The sequence below is a fragment of the Bactrocera tryoni genome, unplaced genomic scaffold, assembly GCF_016617805.1.
Source record: "Bactrocera tryoni isolate S06 unplaced genomic scaffold, CSIRO_BtryS06_freeze2 scaffold_120, whole genome shotgun sequence".
In the NCBI taxonomy this organism is placed as follows: domain Eukaryota; kingdom Metazoa; phylum Arthropoda; class Insecta; order Diptera; family Tephritidae; genus Bactrocera; species Bactrocera tryoni.
This window is the reverse complement of record NW_024395835.1, coordinates 1,692,329-1,714,586: the sequence shown is the minus strand read 5'-3', so window position 1 is coordinate 1,714,586 and position 22,258 is coordinate 1,692,329. Positions and strand designations below refer to the sequence as shown.

The 22,258-nt window shown below is 35.7% G+C and overlaps 1 pseudogene; it reads left to right on the top strand.

The window, feature by feature from the left end:
• Positions 1 to 7,770, top strand: part of LOC120780008 — an 8,828-nt pseudogene extending 1,058 nt beyond the window's left edge.
• Positions 7,771 to 22,258: the final 14,488 nt, after the last annotated feature.

Here is a 22,258-nt window from a genome sequence, read left to right as displayed (position 1 = left end):
TCGCATCGGGCTCATGCTATACCTTTTTGGGAAGCTCATTTCACGCGCTAACACGTGTTTGATTGATTGTCGTTTCTTTTAAGTCGTTCGTGAGTTATAGCGTCGTAAACATGGAGCAAAATAAAGAGAAAATACGGCATATTTTACATTACTACTACGATAAAGGCAAAAATGCATCCCAAGCCGCCAATAAAATTTGTGCAGTTTATGGACCCGATACAGTTTCCAATTCCACCGCACAACGATGGTTTCAACGTTTTCGTTCTGGTGTAGAGGTGGTCGAAGATGCGCCACGCTCCGGAAGGCCTGTCGTCGAAAATTGCGATAAAATCGCTGAATTGGTCGAAAGAGACCGGCATAGTAGCAGCCGTAGCATCGGTCAAGAGCTGGGCATGAGTCATCAAAATTTAATTTCAATTTCAATAAAAAAAAATTTAATAAAAATACCTCAAGACTTTTTTGACAAGCCATTAATATGGGTGACGAGGAAAAGTGGAATCTGGGTGACTGTCTGTCTGTCGTTTCTCCGTCCGTGCAAGTTGTAGCTGCAGTAAAAATTGAAATATCTTTATAAAACCACAGGTTTGCGGGTTCCTTAGTATAAAAAAAAAGTATGACTTCGTAGATGGGCGTAATCGTATCACTGTCACGCCCACAAATCGCCATTTACCGAAAATCTATAAAGTGCAATACCTAATTACTAAATTATGATATAGAACTGTAATTGCACTGGGGATCGCGGTAGCAAAAGGCACCTGTGGACAAAAAATTTTGAAAAAGTGGACTTCGCACCGCCCTCCAAGAAGTTTAAGGTACATTTGTACTAAACTACTAAAGCTAGAACAACCAAATTCGCGAAGCCCAAATATTATTTGAACTGGAGCCGGTGTAAAGATAGGACGATGAGGGTGGCGCGGCACACTTTTTAGTGAAGTCCCATATCTTGGGACCCAACTAACCGATTTCGAAAAAATTTGGCACGTTGCATATTGCCTATATTTCTATGTTACAGTGCAAAAATGGTTGAACTCGGACTGGAATCACACCTACTCCCCATATATCAGAATTAAAAGCTCCATTCGGTTCTTTACCTTTCTAGTGCACAAATCAAGAAGTAATTAATATAATGGAATAAAACTTAAGGCGCTAATGCTGCCTTTAGAGTATACCATTTTTATTTTTTATAAAAAAAAATTGTCCATCAAACATCCATCAAAAACTGTTCAAACTCCTAGGCACTGAATATGTGGAAAGTCAGCTATAGATACCTGGGCTATAGCTGACTTTTGACCGAAAATATCGGTTAATGTGTGAGATATATGTACAATTGATGTTGTTGATTGGTGACTGTATGTAAGGTATCTTAATAAAACCCAGAGAGCACTTTTTCAGTATGTGACATGTTAATAGATAATAGATAAAAGCGGGTTGATACTTCCCCAAGTTCAATGTGCTACGAATAATGACTTTCGTTTTTCTAAAACAGAAAATTGTATGAGGAAAAATTATTAAAGGGAGTAGTCGAAAAAGTCTTTCTAACCAAACTTCAACTTAGTTTTTTATATTTATACTAATAAATAAATAAACAAATATGGTCAATTTCCAGCATCGTCTCCGCAAAGTACACAAATTTCATTGATGGCTTGCGTGGCATTCTTTTATTTTAATACAAAAATTTCAAAATATAGCGAATTTCTTCATTATTTTTGTAACTTTTTCAACTTCCCCGAATTAAATTTTTTTTTGGTTAAATGAAGCTTAAATCTCACTTTCCAACACTACGACATATACGAAATCTAGTATTGACAAAATACGAAAAGACTTTTTCGACTAGCCAATATATTGACCAGATCGACGTCAAGACTTATTCGAGATGATCTGCATAAGAAAGCCTATTGTCGGTCAACTGGCCATCTTCAGAAAATGCGTTTAAAACATATTAAGTTCAAAATATGACACGATTTCAGTGGCACCGTCAGAGTTGAAGATATTGACCATTCAATGCAATGATTAATGATTATTAATCAAAAATGGATGTCGATATGACATTATAGCACATTAATTACGATTTACTAAAAATTCCAAAGTATTTTTTATAAAGTGGTCACTATTAATTATTAATTGTTTAGTGATTGTGACAAATGATTATTAATTAAATATTACTTTAACCGATTAATTATTAAGAAGTGAAAATATATATAGTATTTTCTTTCTAGCGCTTAGTGCTTGAATTCTCTAAACTTATTATGTAATACTAACAGTAAAATTTGTTGGAGACTTTCATATAATTTTATTATACCCTGAACATGGTATATTAAGTTTGTCACGAAGTATGTAACACTCAGAAGGAAGCGTCGGAGACCCTATAAAGTATATATATAAATGATCAATATGTTGAGCTGAGTCGATTTAGCCATGTCCATCTGTCTGTCTGTCCGTCTGTCTGTATATATACGAACTAGTCCCTCAGTTTTTAAGATATCGTTTTGAAATTTTGTAAACGTCATTTTCTTTTCAAGAAACTGCTCATTTGTCGGAACGGCCGATATCGGACCACTATAACATATAGCTGCCATACAAACCGAACGATTGAATCAAGGGCTTGTATGGAAAACTTTCGCATTTGACATGCTATCTTCACGAAATTTGGTATAGATTGTTGCTTAAGGTAATAACATAATCTCCGAAAAAATTGATTCAGATCGGATTACTTTAGCATATAGCTTCCATACAAACTGAACACATAGTTACTAGGAGAAATGCACTTGTGAAGGGTATATTAGCTTCGGTGCAGCGCAAGTTAACGTTTTTTCTTATTTTAATATTATTTAATTATATTGTTATTTTTATAATTACTGGCAACAAAATTGGAAAAGCAATGCCACCTTCTTCAGTGCAAAAGCAAGTTTGTCAAAGTAATAATTTCATTACTGAGTATACTTGGCAGCCTTAATGAAAAGCAAAAGTTTAAGTCATCAACTTCAGGAGCTGAAGTATTTACTAAAAGAAAAATACTTACAACTTTTTCTCAAGCAAATACAACAACAAACAATGCACTTGCATGCGTAAACCCGCTGTGTGATTCTGAGTAATTTTGGTTTGTCAAATACAGTTGTAAGTCTAACTCGCCGAAAGATATATTTACACAAACACATACACTCATACAAATATATCTCTTTCACTTATATTGCTTAGCACAAAAGCTTCATTACACCTGCTGTGTCAAGGCACAACTTACCATGCTTCGCTCGTATTATCTGCTCGTCTTGTGCTTTATCTTCTTTCTTGCTTGGCGTAATGTTGGCCGCACAGCTTGTGGCAATCAAATCGAAATTTATGTCCTTGCAATATTTCAATTTTAATTTATCCAACTTTTATTCGCACTCGCACAACTACAACAAAACACACTCGGCACTTACTAACAACTGCACATTCCCACACTTTTGTTTTTGCTATTTGTTGTTTTTGCTTTCTCTTCACCTCTGCGGCTTCTGTGCGGATCTCGCCAGGCAACTTGTCTTTGTTAGATCAATAAATTTGAAGGACATTGGCGTGAATGCCAGATTTATTGTGTGTTTGTGTTGGCAAGGTGACCGCGCACATGGGATTATGCGTCTGTGTGTGTGTGGGTGAAGGCGGGTTTTCTAATTCAATTTTTTGCGCTTTATGCCAATTAACGTCAACTAAAGTTTGTTTTGTTTGATTGACCCCGTTGGGGTGAGTAATGGCAGCAGCTTACTGTAATTTATTATTTGCTTCAACTTTTTATGCATTTTTATGTTCACCTAGCTGAGCAAATTGTTGATGTTCTCAAGGAAAGCGAAAAAATATAAATGATTATGTATAAATATGCTTTAAATATGTTTAAAGAATTGAGTCAATAAAAACGATTAGCGTTTGTTTTAATGAATTAAATTTAGAAAGTAGTTTTTTTATTAAAACTTTTAAGGAACAATTGCGTCAATAAAAAACGATTAAAAATAAAAAGAAAAAAATAAAATGGTTCATGCAAAGTATAAAGTGTCGTTTTACATTTCAATGGAATAAATATTAGCTTAGTGAAAATTTTTAGTTATTCATAAGCACTTATATACTAATACTTATACTTATACTTATACTTATACTTATACTTATACTTATACTTATACTTATACTTATACTTATACTTATACTTATACTCTATACTTATACTTATACTTATACTTATACTTTATATATACTTACAATTTATACTTATACTTATACTTTTATACTTATACTTATACTTATACTTATACTTATACTTATACTTATACTTTTACTTATACTTATACTTATACTTATACTTATACTTATACTTATACTTATACTTATACTTATATACTTATACTTATACTTATACTTATACTTATACTTATACTTATACTTATATATCTTATACTTATAATTTTATACTTACTTATACTTATACTTATAATTCCTATTATACTTATACTTATACTTTATACTTCTTATACTTATACTTTATACTTATATTTCTATACTTATTATACTTATACTTATACTTATACTTATACTTATACTTATACTTATATTTTATCTTATACTTATACTACTTATACTTATACTTATACTTATACTTATATATACTCATCTATACTTTATACTTATACTTATACTTATACTTATACTTATACTTATACTTATACTTATACTTATACTTATACTTATACTTATACTTATACTTATACTTATACTTACACTCTGTCATAGAATTACTCTGAGGCTTCGATATAGACTCGCATATCGACTTAAACTTACACCCGGACTTAGTCTAAGATTTAGATTTAAACTTATACTACGTTATTTAAGTTTTTAAACATATTAATACGTACACTTAGACTTACTTATGGACTTAATTCCTCAGGATTAAAACAATGTCTGATTGATTAATGTCGTACTAATTACCACTAAACAAAACTTTGTGCATTTACAAAAACAATTAATGAGAAGAATCAAGCCAATCTGCGTAATTCTGCTAATTCACCTCAGAGCGGCCAAAGTTTAAGTGTAAATCCAAATAATGCACTGTCAACTCAATTGTGTGATTGCATGTAGTGACAATAACATTGGATTTGTTGTTGTATGTATACAAGCATAAAAAAATCCAATCAATCATTCTAAATATCCAATTATTGTCGCATGACAATAGAATGGTCGTGAATATTGTTAACAGATGTAAACAAGTACAACAACAACGGCAATAAAAATCACTCACAAGAATAACAACACCACATAATACACAAGTAAAAGTTAGCAAGCAAGCAGAAAACAGCACTTTTTCCATGATTATTTGTTGTTCTTACTGTTGTAGTGGCAACTCCGTTTAGTTTAACAACCACCTGTGTGCCCTTCAAGCTGATTGTGGCAAAGTCAAGCGGATATTTTTTGGTATGGACATATATAAATATATAAGAATATATATACAACTTACTAAGGGTATGTTTGTATGTATATTCTTTGCTTTTTGACTTTTCACATATACTATTACTGATTGTGTTTATTCGTTTAAAAACTCTTCTTAACTCCGAAATAATCATCATTGAATTTAAGTAAAACCAAAATCGAGTTTATTTACCACAAAATCATTTCCTGCACGAAAACGCTCCGAAATTCGTGTAACTATGCATGTATGTATGTATGTTTGTGTCACTGCTGCTGGTCGCTCATCACATTTCTCAACCGCCAGCTATCCTTCATTTCCTGATTTACCTGTGTGGTGTCCTTATTTGTTGCCGTCTAGTCTTTGCTAGGTCACACAAAATTCCTTTCATTTGATTTGATTTGATTTCACTTCATTGCTGCAATACTTGACGCAGTCTTGTTATTTACTTGTTTGTTGTTATTCATGTCATTGAATTGTTGTGGGGTTTGGTAATCGTAAGTGAAGATGTCGCAGGAAATGTGGATCAAAAGCAATGCAATTTTGCCAAACAAACTGTGAGTGCTTATGAAAGTGAGGGTATAAGAAGTATGAGGTATGCTGGTAGTTTGTTGTTGTTGGTGTGGTAAGGAACAAGTTGCGTTTTTCACTTTTTCGAAACAAATTTTTCGATTCAAAAACGCTGAAAAACGCTCCCACAAGGAGAATTACCAAATAGTAGTCATAAAAACTTGGTTGTGAACCAACAGCGAAATGATGTAGAAACAGAATATAAAGAACAATAATACAAAATTTAACAACTAAGGAATGGCTTAGTTCGGGTGCAACCGAAAATTTAATACTCTTGCAACTTGCAAGAATCAAAGACAGGGAAATACCTTAAAGTGTACATGTAAAACCAATCATATAGAGTAAGGTCAGCCGAGAGGTTCGAAAATCCTGATTCTCAGCAACTTTGGTTGTTGTAACTTTCAAGGGGTTTAAGAGATATGTGCATTAAACTTGTTAAAGGGCGAGGTCAGTCACAATTTTTCAAATAAATTTTTCCCTAAGGGTGCCTTTTGCTATTCCGATCCTCTGTACCACATTTACAGCTTAATTAGGTGCTTAGTTATGGTACTTTATACGTTTTCGGTTAATAGCGATTTGTGGGCGTGAAGTCATCCGAATACACCCATCTACGAACTCGGTTTTTTTCGAACCCACATACTGAGTTGCATTGAGATATCTCTAATTTTTACTCTCAAGTTACAGCTTGCACGACGGAAGGACGGACGGACGGACGGACATACATACAGTCAACCGATTTCAACTTTTCTCGTCATATTGATCATTTATATATACATATATATAGCCCTCTATCTATCTCGATTACTTTTAGGTGATACGTACAACCGTTAGACGAACAAAACTATAATACTGTGTAGCAAGTGGGCACAAGAGTATAAATATACAGAAATTAATGTTTTTAGTAATCGGTTATTAATTTTGAAAGTTTTTAGATATTGGAGAATCCGATAAATATTTTGAAAATTGGGCGTGGCTCCGCACCTAACAAGTCTAATGTATATATCTTCTAAGCCACTTAAGCTCACAACAACCAAATTGGCTGAGCAACAAATCCTATAAGAACTTCTGCAGACTAAATACTCCAGAGACATTAAATTTTACCACTTAGATGGTATGAGAGAGCTGGTATGGAAATTGGACAAATGGGCGTGCTAACGCTCACTGTTTGCAAAATCCCATATCTCAATTTTAAATTTCGATTAATTCGTTCAGTTTCCAGTACACAAGTAAAGAAGAATTTTTTTAAATTAAATCAAATAAAATTGTTTAAATCCAAATAATAACTGGTCAAGCTAATAGGTATCGAATATTTAGACTTTTGATCGAAAATGTCGGTCAATGTGTGATATACTTTCTGTATATGTACAGGCGCAAAAGTAATCCCTCCTATCAGAAGATGCTGTATAAATTTTGCAATTGACCTTCTAATGTCAGTTCTGCATTTGACATTTGTATAGTAAACAAATGCACTGCTCCAGAACACGGGTTATTGGTGACTATTTATTTTACCAATAATCGGTCGGTGACTTTGGTACAACGTGAGCTTCGTTGCAGATTTCCAGGCCATACGACGCCTACTGGTGAAACTGCGACGTTTAGCCGCTAGCCTCGAAGAGACTGGCACAAAACGAGATGCCGCGGCGTGCCAGACCCGTTCTGCAGAGAATATTGCTGCTGTTGATGTCATGGAAGCGCCGTCGACATCGCCTAGAAAAAACGTGCCAGGCAAATGGGTATTAGTTGACGGTGTTTACAGCAAATTTTGGTATAAGATTTAGAGATGTTTCCGTACAAAGGCACAGACGGTGCATCAGCTGTTAGCTGCTGACCGCCAATCGCGTCTAACATACGCTCTAGCCATCCATAATCACCACCAAGAGGAAGATGATTTTTCATCAAAAATATTCATGAGTGATGGGGCCCTTTTCCATTTTTAGGGCAGGTACGTAAATAAGCAAAATTTACGCTTCAGGGGACCATTACACCCGCTCAAAGTCACTGTATGGTGTGATGTTTTCGCTGGAGGAGTCATCGGACCTTTTTTCTTCGAAGACGAAACTTGATGAATTGGGATTGGAAAACATGTGGTTCCAACAGGACGGTGCAACGGCACGCACTGCACGTGCCACAATCCATTTGCTGAAGGATGCATTTCCCGGGCGCCTCATCTCTCGCTTTTGGCAATGTGCACTGACTAGCAAGATCGCCTGATTTGACCACTCCAGACTTCTGAAATGACAATCAACTGTGGCGGCAGCTATTTACATGATATCATATTCTCGACTTGATGTAAAAAACTTTAAAAGACCAAATAAAAATAATCCACAAGCAGAGTCAAAAAGTTTTTCATATTTTTAAAAAATTACAGCCACAAAACATCCGAAGGTTATTTTTGCGCGACTGAAATTAGGGATAAAAAAAGAGCATGTTTTATTCATAACGGTATTTCTTTGTGCTTAAAATAACCGAAATTGGACGAAAACTTGATCTAGCCTCCATATAACTAATATCAGGATTTTTGAACATCTGGCTTTATATGATTGGTTGTACACCTTAAAGTATCAGGGAAATACTTGATTCTTGCAAGTTGCAAGAGTATAAAATTTTTGGTTGCACTCGAACTTAGCCCTTCCTTGCTTGTTTTATTTATTTTTAAATAAAATGTCGCTTCAAAACAGAAAAATTAGTAAATTATATAAAACTTTTTTTTTTGTATTTAATAAAGGTATGACTTTAAGCTGTTGAGTAGGAGAGATAATCAGTAAAATAACAGATTTTCTGAGCTAAACTTTATTTTGTTTTAGTACCAATTATTATAAACAAATCGTAGAGATAGAATTTCATATATATAGATTGGCTGCTGGAAAAAACAAAAGTCGGCTCGGTTGGCACTTATTGAGATTTCCGATCAAAGCATTAGTTAGCATGTCAATATTCTTGTAATTGCAGAATCAAAAAGTTGTAAACATTTTACTCTCTTTGGTTTCGATATATTGTGATGTGTATGTAATCGGCTTAAAATGCTTAAGATAAATTGAGTTGATAGTAGGTTAAGGAGAATAACAAGTTAAATATCAATTCAACTATTAAATGTAACACATTCTCGGACATTTTATTCATTTTCTGTCCTTGTTTTGAAATAAGAGATCCTTTACTCCCAAAATAAAATCGTTATTTCTAATTAAAAATTTTTCGTTAACCTTTATTCCCTTAAAATTTATAATAACAACGTTAAACTACTGAAAAGTATTAATTTCAATTTCTCCTTCCTTATTTCTCACTATTTCTGTTCCCACACTATGTATTTTTGTGGGCGTTAGTTGTGCTGGCATACTAATTTGTATGCGGTGCTTTGATTAAGTAAATAAGTGTATTTTCAAAGTTGTTTCATAGCTGAACGAGTGCAAATGTTTATTTTTGTGGAGTTCAGTGATGCAAGTAAGCATTGCTTTTCAGTGGTGATTGGAACTGCTAACAAATGCAGAAGAAAATATTTAGAAGAGTTATATTGATTTAATCATAGCAAGAGCACGAATTTTGATAAATGGTAGTAAGATGAATTTAATAATATTATAATTTGTGTTGGTTATCTACCATTAACAAACTTTGCTTTAATTCGCTGGTAAATGTTTTAAATTCATTAGTGCTAACTATGTGAATAAATTTCTCTTGAACACTCCTAAGGCCGCTTCATCAGATGATGTCGTTGTCCATGCCTTCGCACTCTATAGCAAGACAGGAATAATAAGGGAGTTTGGTCATGATTCATCAAGAGAGTACTTTATTTTTCAATTGCCTACTCAGACCGTAGTAGCACCTGTTGGCTAGAGTTATTCTGCGTTGGATTTCGGGAATGACTTTTTTGTTGGCGGTAATGCTGGTTCCCAGATAGATGAAGTTATCTACGACTTCAAGGTTATTATTGTTAATAGTGACGTGTGAGCCCAGTCACGAATGCGATTACTTTCTCTTTGATCACAAGAGAAATTTCGTCTTGCCCTCGTTGACAACAATATCCATACGCTTGGCTTCGTTACCCAGTTTATAGAAAGCCGCATTAACTGCGCGATTGTTAAAGATTGAACTTTCGCTATTCCGCTCTGCGAAAGCTTTTGGTATTGCTCCACATCACAACCATATTATTATTGAGGTGATCCAAGTTCAGACATAGCGGCATAGAGGTAGTTTCTTTTCGTGCTGTCGAAGGCGGCTTTAAAATCGACGAAGAGGTGTTGTGTGTCGATCTTCCTTTCACTAGTCTTTTACCAGATCTGGCGCATGATGAAAATTTACCTGATCTGTTATAATAAATAATGAAAAGCTAATACATTAAATTGTTTGCCTTTAAAAGTGAATTGAGTAAAGTACAGTGTGTAGTTATAGAAAACTAAAAGAAATTATTGCCAGTTTGATCTTTCGTCTCTTAGGGTGATTAAAATATACAATCCAAGTGTTTAATAGTTTTCACGTTTTAAACAAATTATTGAAAGCTTTAAACTACTTCTATTCGAAATGTCACACGTACTCACTTTTTGTTAGTACAAACTTATTGAAGGAAATCATTAAATGCAATTTGCTTTCCCCTTTTAAAGTTATTTAAACCACAAATCCGCTATAATAAATAGGAAAATATTTATTATATTTCTAAGAAAATCTTTTCATGATAAAATACATGCCAAATGTTACTCATACGCACTATTGAGCACAATGACATCAATCTCTTAGCCCGAGAAATATTTTAGTTCTGTCATTGTCTGCTTGAAATCTATAGCGTTCAGGTGTAAAAATTCTGAAAAATACTGTGAAAATTTACTTCAAACAAACAATTATTTGTATGCTTTTTAAGCTTCTCGTTTCTTCATATATGCACTTGGTTGACCAAAATGAAATTCAAAGAAAAGCATTAAAATTATGGTGAAATGAGAAATTTATAAATTTATAATAGCCTTTCAAATGTCTGCCATGTTAATGCATAATATTCAGCTGTGCATTTGGTAAATCAACAACAACACTTCAATTATGTGTGTCTTAAATTCATTTCTTTCAGCTTATGTGACTTGAAAACTCACAGACTTTAATTCAATTACACACTTGTATGTGTCCGTCTGTTAAAGTTGATAAAGGTATAAGCTGTCTGCAACAACTTTTCGTTGCAAAATTACCGAAAAATTAAATTCAAAAGAATTACCACAGCAAATGACTAAAAATAAATTTTAGTGAAAGTGTTAAACCGAAGTTTGACATTGCTAATTTATAGATGACTAATGTTTGCTGTAAGTTCTTTGCTTGCCATTCACTTGGGAGTGAACAGAAACAATTTCTTTACATATGGCTCAAGCAGCTCACGACTTCCGGTCTTTGACCAAGTATCCTCTGGGTAGCCAGGCAACATCCCTTTGAAGGCGAGCTTAAGCGAGAAGGCGAAACATCCCTTTCAGAGGGTTGTGTGCTGTGTTTGGGATCCGCTACGTAATAAACACTAAGTACTACTGAAAAACCATAAAGAGCATGGGATGAGAGACCACCCTTTGATGACTACCATGGCAAACGCACTAATATAACGATTTATGGGCATGGACTTGGGTTGTCCGGTCCCTTAAATGAGAAGGTGCTGCTGCTTAGCGATGACATCGTTAGAGTGAAGGCAGACATCACCGCCGTCTAAGAAATGCGATGGACGGGACAAGGACTAAGGCGAGTAGGTCCTTGTGACATTTACTACAGTGGCCGTATAAAGGAGCGCAAAGTCGTTGTGAACCCCGTGGTGGAAGAGAGACTCTGTTGCCGAGAACTGTCATTCACCCCGGTGGATGAACGTCCAGCCACAATCCACATCAAAGCGAAGTTCTTCAACATATCGCTGATTTAGGCTCACGCCCTGACAGAAGAGATGTAACCAAAGATGCCTTCTATGAGCACGTGGAACATCAGGGTAGGCAAGGAAGGTATCTTTGGCACTACGGTCGGTAAATTCAGCCTCCACGACGAAACATCCCCAAATGGGTTGAGGCTGATTAACTTCGCCGGGGCCCGAAATATGGTTATCTGTAGTACTAGATTCCAGCATAAGAAGATTCATCAAGCTACCTGGCTGTCTCCGAATCGAAAATCCACCAACCAGACCGATCATGTTGTGATAGACGGAAGACACGTCTCCAGTGTTCTAGACGTGCGTACGCTTCGAGGTCCTAACATCGACTCGGACCACTATCTTCTTGCAGCCAAGATTCGCACCCGCCTCTGTGCGTCAACAAACACAAGGAAGGTTCGACGTCGAGAAACTTCAATCAAAACAGACATCCGAACGATTTTCTTCTCGACTTGCACTCCTGCTCTCTGAGAGTACTCGTCAACAACTCGGTATAAGGGCACTGTGGGACGGCGTTTCAAACTCTTTACGTACAGCTGCAACCGAATCCATTGGTTTCCGGAAAATGCAAAAGAACAGCTGGTACGACGAGGAGTGCCGCATGGCAGTGGATAGAAAACTGACTGTCTACCTCGCAACGTTACGATCGACCACAACACGTGAGGGAGATGATACCGAGAGTTGAAGAGGGAAGCGAGAAAAAGAAGAGTATGAAGAGCTTGATTAGCTGTCCGACAGGGGTAATGCTCGAAAGTTCTATGAAATGCGGTGGCTAACAGGAGGTTTCAAGACCGGAGCATACTCTTGTAGAACCCCCATAGGTGATCTGGGTATACTAAAATTATGGAGGGAACACTTCTCCGGCCTGCTGAATGGCAGTGAAAATTTAACGCCAGAAGAAGGCGAAACTGATTCCTCAATCAATGGCGATAGATTAGACGTTCCATTTCCCGACCATGAAGAAGTTTGAATAGCAATTACCCGTCTGAAGATCATCAAAGCGGTGGGGGCCGATGGATTGCCGGTCGAGCTATTCAAACACAGCGGCGAAGAACATTTATTGAGCATGCATCAGCTTCTTTGTTAAATATGGTCGGACGACAGAATACCCAACGATTGGAATTTAAGTGTGCTCTGCCCAATCCACAAAAAGGGAGTGGCCACAATCTGCGCCAACTACCAAGGGATAAGCCTCCTCAACATCGCGTATAAGTTTCTTTCGGGTGTATTGTGTGAAAGATTAAAGCCCAATGTCAACAAACTGATTGGACCTTATCAATGTGGCTTTAGACCTAGCAAATCAACAACCGACCAGATATTCACCATGCGCCAAATCTTGGAAAAGACCCGTGAGAAGAGAATCGACACACACCACTTCTTTTTCGATTTCAAATATGCTTTTGACAACACGAAAAGGAGCTGCCTTTATGTCACGTTGACTGATTGTGGTTTTCCCGCAAAACTAATACGGCTATGTAAACTGACGTTGAGCAATACCGAAAGCTCCGTCAGAATCGGGAAGGACTTCTCCTAGCCGTTTGATACCAAAAGAGGTTTAAGACGAGAGGACTCACTATCGTGTAGCTTCTTCAATCTGCTGCTGGAAAAAATAATTCGAGCTGCAGAACTTAAACTAGGAGGTATAATCTTTTGTAATTTATTCGCCAGCATAGCCGCTGTCTTTTAATTCTCTGAATTCTGTCGATATCGTCGTATACTTGTATCTCATACAAAGGACCACAAACCTTCCGCAGAGCCTTTCTCTCGAAAACTCGTAACGTCAACTCATCAGATTTGAGTATAATGAGTGACTTATAGAGTTTTGTTTCTGTTCGTGGAGACTAGACTTTATTTCTCAATTGCCTAATCAGTCCGAGTAGCCCCTGTTGGCAAGAGATATTCTGCGATAGATTTCGAGGCTGACGTTGTTGATGATGTTGATGCTGGTTCCAAGAAAGACGAAGTTATTTACATCTTCGAAGTTATGACTGTCAACAGTCGTGAATTGCTTTAGGCATATGTAAAACCTCCGGGTGTTAGTATAGATTTCAATTTTGATCATTTGTCAAGAATGTCCAAATTGTTTATTTTCGAATTATCATCAAACGAATACAAATTTATTTTAAGATTAGTATTGAACGAATATCAAATTATATTGAAAAGAAATTAAATAATTTCTATACGCCTGCTTGCGACTGCTCCGTTTGCTTGTTAACGAACGAATGCCTCTCACTTGTTAAAACTGTCTGTGACACATTGAAAATTACTTTATTGATTTTCAAAATATACTTCTTTAAAGCCTACATAATTTTCCATGCTTTTGAAGCAATGTTCGAAGCCCTTTTAACACTCTGATTGAGGTATCTCCAAAACATGCCTTCTGAATACATCAACTGCTTCTTCAGGTGCCGATAAACGTTGATCACTTAATTTGTTTTTTTTTTATGTATAGGAATAACTAGCAGTCGCTCGATGTCAAGTCAAGACCTTACAGTCGATGTGAGAGCTCGTATTGTCATGGTGAATGTTGATCCGTCTCCGGTGTTTAGTGTTTCTGATTTCTTGAAAGACAACCGAAAACAATTCTTTGTATACCACTCGGAATTTACTGTCTTGCGTTGTTCCAGTAGTATGGTTTCAGCTTGTCTAGTTTTTCCCCAAAAAAAAGGCTTGGAAATTCGTGCGTGAACAACTTTTGTTGGATTCTGCTCATCTTGAAACACCCATACAGTAGAGTGCTGTTTACTTGCGAGCTCCACAACTTATCATCTGTACCGATGTCATGGACGTGTTTCTAAGTATCGCTATCATATTTTTTAGGTTATTGTATAGGAAATATCTTTAAGTTAAATAAACTTTTTGAATTTTTTTGTTTCAGCTACACATTCGGCCGGAATCATGTCAGCAGTTGGCGCACTTTGTTTTTTGTATCTGCGAAGACAGCCCATAACTCCGTCATTTTTCAACATTTTGTTAAAAAAAAATCCTAAAATATAGCTGAAAATATACCTTATTACGTTCAGAGAATTTCCAAATATTCAATAGCGTACTTTTTCTTAAAAAAAATCACGAAAGTCGCCTATTTTTTCATGCGTTACACTGGCTTAGCCCCTTAAGTTTATCTATGTACCCTTCATAAGGTAATCAACGTTGTAAAAAAATAGCGTGAAAATGTTCGCGATTTATTTCTTTTTTTTTGGTCGCTAAGAACATTTTAAGTTACTGTAGAAGACATAAATACCGATCGTATTTGAAAACGTTCTGAGTATGTAAGCATACCATCAAAAATGTCAAACTTTACGATAAAGCTGTGAGTTGTCAGATAGTAATACAAGGGTTGCCAAATCGCGAAATATAAAAGCAATTTACGTATACATAACATGTTTAACTGTTCTTCAAGCGCGTTATTTTTTGAAACTATGCTTATTGTTGTTGCTGTAGGATACATCCTGGAGTGAGGATCCTGAAAATATGCAACAAATAAGTATCAAACAATAAAGGTTTAGCATGAACTAGCGACTCAGTTTTTGTAATGTCATTCAAGAATTTGATACAGATCTTTTACTCCCCCAGAAAATGTTGCTTTGTCGGAGTCGAAAAATCCAGTTCTCGTATGGACAATTTTTTTATTTTACAGGATATCTACATGGATATGGGCATATATTATTTTGCGGGCTGGTCATATAAACTCCGAATAAATTGAGTAGATCGAACTATTATAGTATGTAACTGTCATACACACTGATCGATTGACATCAAGTCCTTGGATGGATAATCTTATATTTTAAAATATATCTTTAAGTACAGTGAAATCAACGTGTTTTCTCTTTTGCTTTATATTTTAATTTGAAAAATTCATTCTATACCTATACATAACTCAAACAAAATCCATTTAAGCATATTATTAGAAACTAATAAATGTCTCCTTAAAATGTGCTGGCACATTTTTAGCTAGTACACACACTCAAAAGATTTTTAATTATTTTAACGTATACATTAAAGTACCGGAACTACTGTCAAAGCAGCTCAGCGACCACAAGCTATTACAACAAACAAAAATAAAAAGGAAATGGCAACAAGCATGTAAAAATTGTAAGTGTTACTTGAAACGAATTGGAGGAAAACCCAAAGCTGCTAGAACATATTTCCTACGACATTAGCAGCTGGCCTACTTTTCTATCATTGCTATATTTCTTTCTTTTTACAAGCTTTTTGTGCGCGCCTTACTCTGCCGCCATTTACCATTTGTCCTCAGGTCAAATCTTTGTCGACAGCTGCTTTGTCGGCTTGTGTAATGTGCGTTTGTTTGCCCACCATGCATGTGTGGGCTTTTAAGCCTATAAAGCTTTTAAAGTCGCAGGCCTCTAGCTATTTGTCTCTTCTGGTTTCAATGCGTGGATTCTTTTACTTACGTTTGCGGTGCTACATCAGTGCTTTGGTTTTGTGATATATATACGTGTTGTTGTATGTGTTTTGTGATGTATTTATGTGTGCGTGTATGTTTACATGGCGTCACATTTTCGCTTAGACTTTGACAGATTTTGCAAATCAATCAAGTTTGGCTTTGATTTTCTTGTCTAAAAGCTATTTTATTTACTTTTTTGGCGCTTTGTTAAAGAAAGTAGTGTGTCTTGTTGTTTGAAATCGCTTTAGATATATGGAACATTTTGTGACACATGTATTTTAGTTTGGTGTCATATTTCACATAGAATTTTTTATACTTTTGTAACATGGTGCTATTGAGTAAAATATTCTTGTTCTTGATTGTTTGTATCACATTAAACTACTCGAAAGAGATATTGAGTTACATATACATACATATATTTAAATGATCAGGATGACGAGACAAGTTGAGTTCCGAATGTCTGTCTGTCCGTCAGTCCGTGTAACTTGTAACTGCTATAAATCGCCATAACAGAGCACTAAACTAAAACGTAAACCTGTAATATGGCATAGGGAATCTTAACAGCAAAGGGCGCCTGTGAGCCGAAAATTTTGGAAAAAGGGCTATGCCCTCTAAAAAGCTTAATGTGCTTATCTCCTAAATCACTTAAGATATAATTACCAAATTCCTCTACCAACACTATATAAATGAATGTAAACGGACCATAACCCCGCAAACTCCCCATATAATGGTTTTTTGAAAACTACTAAAAGCGCGATAATTCTATAAATAAACACGCCAGAGACAAGAAGTTTTACATTTGAGATAGTAAGAGAGATGAAAATCCATATGTCAGGAACTGCTAAGCTGACGTCGATCAAAATTCGTGCGTATTCCTGTGACATTCATATGTTCCAGTGGGTGACTACTACAAACAAGCATATTTCTCCCTCTACAAAGACGCCTAATTCTCCTACAACACGATTTAAAATCCCCTTTGATTCTTTCACTATCTTGTGAATGTATCGGGATAAAACTATGCACAAATAGTGCGGCTAAAGTTGGGTTCTTTATGACTAAATGTTTTCAAAATCAGACTACATATCGAATATGTGGAACTCAGTTCTTACAGCGAATACTTTATCGAAAATATCAGTCGATTTGTAAGATGTGTTATTGAAACTCGCAGCAAAACCTTTCCTGATAACTGTATGCTTGAAGATGTTTCACTCGATTTCACCCCTGCAAGTTGCAAGAGTATAAGATGTTCGGTTACACCCGAACTTAGCCCTTTCCTAATTGATTTTATTTAATTTTTTATTGTACGACATCGGTGTATGTATGTATTCAAGTTAGAAAGTGAAAAGCCTAACATTTACTAATTATAGCAATAATTTATATTATAAAATCAGCTGTCATTTATAAATCTCGGTTACAAGGTCCTGATGATATTTCGCTCAGATTCAGCTGTTGTTCATTTGTCATGGCGTAACACAAAACTGAGAAAAAATTATCTTTTTGTCAGTGTAGTAGATATCTTTTCCTTACCACTTCATTTATTTACACCTTAAGTGTAGTCTATAAATATTATATGTGTATTATTTCTATTTAGCCAATTGTAATTAAAACAAGTAAGGAAGGGCTAAGTTCGGGTGTCACCGAACATTTTATACTCCCGCATGATAAAGTGATAGTCGAGATTTCATTATTCGTCACTTACATATTTTTCAAAAACCGTATTTGTGTAAAGTTTTATTCCGCTATCATCATTGGTTCCTAATGTATATGTATATTATACAGAGAAGGCATCAGATGGAATTCAAAATAGCGTTATATTGGCAGAAGGCGTGGTTGTTAACCGATTTCACCCATATTTCGTACATGTCATCAGGGTGTTAAGAAAGTATTACATACCGAATTTCATTAAAATCGGTATAGTAGTTCCTGAGATATGGTTTTTGGTCCATAAGTGGGCGACGCCACGCCCATTTTCAATTTTTAAAAAAAGCCTGGGTGCAGCTTCCTTCTGCCATTTCTTCCGTAAAATTTAGTGTTTCTGACGTTTTTTGTTAGTCGGTTAACGCACTTTTAGTTTTGTTGTACCTTTGTATGGGAGATGGGCGTGGTTATTATCCGATTTCTTCCATTTTTGAACTGTATATGGAAATGCCGGAAGAAAACGACTCTGTAGAGTTTGGTTGACATAGCTATAGTAGTTTTCGAGATATGTACAAAAAACTTAGTAGGGGGCGGCCACGCCCACTTTTCCAAAAAAATTGCATCCAAATATGCTCCTCCCTAATGCGATCCTTTGTGCCAAATTTCATTGTAATATCTTTATTTATGGCTTAGTTATGACACTTTATAGGTTTTCTGTTTTCGTCATTTTGTGGGCGTGGCAGTGGACCGATTTTGCCCATCTTCGAACTTAACCTTCTTATGGAGCCAAGAAATACGTGTACTAAGTTTCATCATGATATCTCGATTTTTACTCAAGTTACACCGTGCACGGACGGACGGACGGACAGACAGACATACGGATTTCAACTCTACTCGTCACCCTGATCACTTTGGTATGTATAACCCTATATCTGACTCTTTTAGTTTTAGGGCTTACGAACAACCGTTATGTGAACAAAACTATAATACTCTCCTTAGCAACTTTGTTGCGAGAGTATAATTATGACATTTATTTCTCATTTCAGCAAAATGTTAACCATACGCCATGTATGTACTTCTGCAGACACATATAATACGTAAGCATGATTAATTAACAAACCATTGCTTTGCTTAAAAGGTTACTCATACGCCACCCATTGCTAGTTTTGGCATTTATGTATATTTTATATGAGCAAAAGGTTACGCATACGTCATGTATTCCGTTGTATTACTCAGATCCCTTTGCTTCATAGGTTACTCATACGCCACGCACGCTTAATTCAAATTCACTACATGCAACCCTCTCACAGATTCTTAGAACTGTCCTCTCATTAACTCCGTCGTGAATTTCACCTTAAAACAATTTTAATGCTCTAAAGCTATTTCGTTTTGCCAAAGTAACATTGTGATGTTTTAATGGTATGGTAATGTGCAGTAATTTCGAAAATGTGGATGTAATACAATATGCTCCGCGATTTAGTTGTTTGTACAGGCGACAGAGCAAAACTTTTTGCTATTAAAATTAACAAACTTTCCAGCATTAACACAAATGCTAATTAATGATTTGCTCTAAGCGTGCGCTCCCACGTTTAGTGAACGCATTGTTATGTTCAGACAAAGCGAAATTTTGTTGAAAACCATCCAAATAATCATAATTATGCTTAATTCTTGTGTACATATTTGGGGTGAATTTCCCGGTTTTATTTCAACAATAAAATAAAAATTGCACAGATTGTTCGTGAATAAGCAACGTTGTTCAAAAATATATTATAAATACGAATATTGGGTAAGCAAAAATGTTTGACTGAAAATTCCTTAATATTATGCGAATAGCCGAGGGCGACCTAAAGCAGTTTTACTTTCTGAAACTGAATAATTAACCAAATAAATCTTTATAATAAAAATATTGCAAAAGCACCTTACCTATCAACTGTAAGTGATTTTTATAAGTCGATATAACTATATGATCCCTCATTGCTTTCTTGTATATAAAATATTAGCCCAGCTTCGTTGAATGACGACTTGAGACCCATTATGCACATTCTATTCTGCTGCTTCTCTACACAGTTTCCAATTTAAATGCAAATAACTTTGGTCCACCTATACTAGCTCCTGCCTTATACATCTTCTTCTATACAGCTAGCTATTTGGATTTACTTAGTACTGTCGATAAAAATAAACTTTTTAGACTAGCATCAGGCTTGGATCCCATTATCTTAGTTACAATTAAGTGCCTAACCGCGATTTCAAAACCAAACCTGATAGTCTGGTTTTCCCGCTGGACAAAAGCACCACTTTTCACTTCCTCAATGTGCAACAGAAGCCGTTATTTTATGCCTTTTGGAGCATTAATTGTAGGGCTTTGTGCTCGAACGGACTTTCTTTATTAATTACTTAGAAGCTATCCTTTAACTTTAGGGCATTACTTATTTCCGTCTGATCTGTATATTTACATCAAGTTCTTATATTATTTAGTTTTATAAGATGGAATACACTAAAAATTTATGGCTAGTGTAAATGAGACTATGTTTAAAGGGATATGAATAAAAAAAAAAAATTGTTTGTAGAGAGAATAAATAGATTCTCATGGAAGCACCTTTGGAAACTAATAGCCGTAGAAACAACTCACAAGGGAAATTAATATGGGAACGGAATTAAAATTCGAAGTCTAGCACCGATGGGTGAACATTACCCAATCGTATTCAAAAAAAATAATCGTTCATAGGCTACCCAGAGGATACTTGGTCAAAGACCGGAAGTCGTGAGCTGCTTGAGTCATATGTAAAAGAATCGTTTCTGGCCACTCCCAAGTGAATGGCGATCAGAGAACTTTCCTCACTTGCGTGAACTTCTACACATGACCCCATTTAGAAGACTACATGATATAATCTACTTGAAAATGCTTTCTTCACTGTCACGCTTTTGCGAACCCAATGCTAAAATACCTTGGAGCTCCTACCTTTCAATATCTCGCTGCGCTATTGGAAATAGAAGTAAACGCCAAAGCAGGTTTGTATTCGCTTCAAGACGCCTTATAGAATTTTAAGATCGGAATATAGGAGTACTATTTGCTGGAAGACAGTAATACCAATATGTCTTTAGAATAAGCCACTGAACCTTAGTTATAGGAGCTGCGGGGGAAGATGAATTAAATAGGCAAGATTTTGTGAATCCTTCGTTAGATCCACTTACGATAAACGCTGTAATAAATTGGAAGACTACAAGATTACACTTTGAGTGTACGATTCATCACATTAGCCTTCCTTCACGTATGCTTGTGGAACAGTGAAATGAATGATAGCGCAAGCAAAGAAAACCACATAAAAGCGAAATTGGTAACGAACAAACCAATTGGCGCAGAGGCAAAATCAAAAGCAACGAACGAAGTAACCTTTATGCAATTGATGACAAATCATTTAGTAACCAAGGCATGGGAAAATGAAGCTGGGAAGATTGTCAGCACATGTGGCAGCGAGCGAAAAGACGAGAAAGTGCACCTAAACAACATCAGCAACTACAGGTGAAACGAATGCAAAAGTGGATGGTGGGTAAGAGATATAAGAAGTGGCGTTGTGCTATAAGACCCTTGAGAGAGGCAGTTTTAGCGAGAATGGGGTATGAGAATGTGCATAATACATGTGCATTTGTGCTTGAATTTATGCATATCTTGTAAGAAAGTAAGTGCTCCACAACGCCATGTCAACTGGCAAGACATTTGATTGAGTGCATTTGTGCGTGAACTGCATATTCGTTACACCAATACCGAATGATAGTTCTGGAAAATAAATAGAGGGTTATTGTGTAAAAGAGAAGTATGGTGTGCATAATATATTGTAAATATATATTAAAATGATGGAGAGATTGTGAAAAGGTAAATAGTAAACGCAATACAAATTTGTATTAGCTTTTGCTGCATGTTGCATGTTCCACGAGTTGTAATTTCTCTTGATACTTAGATTGCTGTAATTGACACATTCAGTGCAAAGGTGTTCTGGTTATTGTGATTTAGAATTTAGCAGTGCTAAGTGCAGCTTTATAAGCTATAACTTAAATTATATAACTAATTTGCTGTCTGGGGAGAAATGAACTCTGAAATTATTTGTGAAATCGAAATTTTGCTTGAGTTACAAAACTAATAAAAAGCTTTTATTTTTGTATGAAATATGCTACTTGTTTTACTTTTAAAAATTGATATTTCGTTTTACGAGTACTCCTCATTACCAAACTCAAACTGATGTCAAACAGAACCCATGGAGAGTCGTTCATGGAGTTCGTTCAGACCGAAAATCATAGCATTTGATAAGTTAAAGCTCATAGTCGCCAACGTGTCATAAGCGACTGTCTACAAGGCGCC